Source organism: Ctenocephalides felis, unplaced genomic scaffold (assembly GCF_003426905.1).
Source record: "Ctenocephalides felis isolate EL2017-DRISC unplaced genomic scaffold, ASM342690v1 CF-g0.4_SCAFFOLD_01886, whole genome shotgun sequence".
Lineage (NCBI taxonomy): Eukaryota > Metazoa > Arthropoda > Insecta > Siphonaptera > Pulicidae > Ctenocephalides > Ctenocephalides felis.
The window spans coordinates 33,344,528-33,346,746 of NW_020538040.1; positions in this window are offsets into that span (position 1 = coordinate 33,344,528).

Genomic DNA, 2,219 nt, shown 5'->3' on the forward strand with positions numbered 1-2,219 from the left:
ATCGAACAACATCCAGAGAACAATATTATTTGTGTTTTCAAATAATAATTTTAAAAAAGACAAATTTTTTAGTAATTTTGATTTACAAAATCTATTATTCGGCGGAAAATTAACTCACAAAATCATTTTTGTTAAAAAAGCTTGTTTAGTGAAAAAGTGCTAACAAATATTCAAACATACAGGTAATTAATTCAACTTTGTCATTACCTTTTCTTAAAAAAAAAAAAATTTCCATAACTTTCAAAAAAAATTTTCTATTATGTTTAATATCCTGTTCTGATAATCCACTCATTTATTTTTATCATTTTTATTTTGAACATATTATCATATTTCTGTACATTATTATATTTTTTACAATTTAATTCATTTTTTAAGAAAAATCTATTTTCTTTTCCTAAACATATTGTTTGCTAAAATCTCATCAAGATCATGTTTCTTGACAGATGTCCTGAAGATGGAACGTACCTAGTTCCGAAACGTCGACAATAAACAAATAATTAAATAAAGAAATTGTTTTTTTAAAAACTTTTCTTGTTTTTATTTTGTATTATTTTTGGATTCTTGTTCGAAACTCTACAAAATATACACACAAATCCAAGACTCTACCATTCAATATATATATATATACATATATATATAATATATAGCAGTTAATTATGATGTCGATATAATTTTCATATTCTCTATTAATTTTTAAATAATTTTGACAACGAATGACATATTAAAATTGCAATATTTTCTATTTTAACTCAGCAGATTCAACAAATAAAACTTGTGTATTGTGTAGTCCATTTGAATACCTGTTATCTTTACATGAATCTGAGCAAACACTTTATTTTTCCAGTCGAAAAAATTACATGGTATCAAAATTTATTAATTAAATTGTATTTGAATTTATACTTACATTATTTTGCACCACTGCCAATTATGTGATGTTGAGAAAGGCATCTTTGCAGGATGGATCAAAATACTATTGACATTCAAGAAAAAATAAGTACATTTTCTCAAATCATGCACTTTTGAAGTCGGATCTTCATCATATTTAACATACAGATGTCATTTTAAATAATTTAGAGTAATATATTTTATGATTGTGCAGTGGCTATTCAATTAATGCGTCCGTCAATTAGAATATTGTGTCTCAGCAATTTCATCCGTTTCTACTGATCTGTGCATTTCCAACAAAGGCAAATAACTTAATATAAATGAAACTGTGTCTTTTGTTGTAAAAAAATTATCAATATAACTGCAAACCAAAAATTCTACAAAACTTTCATAACGACTTACTAAAGCAAAGATTATATTTGAAAGCACATAAATTTATTGCAATTAACACTGCACAAAAATATTTTTTACAATCAATTCAATAAATATATTGTTTTAAATATCGTGGTAATAAATTACTAAGGAAAAATTCTAAATGTTCATTTTTTAATTTATAATCACAAGCGTAAGTTATTTAGATAACGACACACAATTATTGAAAACGCGAGGTCTTTGGGATATAAAGTTACAAAAACAACTTTTGTCTTTAAGAACTAACATTCTATTTGTCACAAAACCACAATTATTTGATGATTTGTTCACTTAATTGCACAAGGTTTTCAACAAAAAAAAAGATAATTTAATTTAACTTCAATGTTAAATTCTGTTAAATTAAATTTTCTTTTACACAAACCACCCTGACACTGATATTAACACGACACAAATATTATGTATAACTAATTACTAATTACATGAAATGAACCTATCATACACTTTCCACGTCACCACTAAAGATCTAGTACACATTATGAATGGAAAATCTCACAATTACAAATTCACTTGTAAAATTACAGCAATTTTTTTTTATCAATTTCATTTTAACGTTTTGAAAAGTAATTGAATTGAAAATTAAAATCAAAATCTGAAATAAATGCTGAATTGTATAATAATTTGTTGTCAAATACTTCACTCAATACTAATCACATTTCACATCAGTTTTCTTGCAACGTGTTTAAATGAAATCAATGCTGCTTCTTCCATTGCGATCATGTGCAATAAATCTAAATTTCTTATAAAGTACCTTAATATTATATTTATGGACTATATTATTATATTTTATAGTCAAAGTAAAACTTAAATATTAATTTACCTTCAATTTGCAAGTGATAATACAAGAATTCTATCATAATATTCCTATAAATAACTTGGAATATGTAAAAGCTCTTTAAATTAGA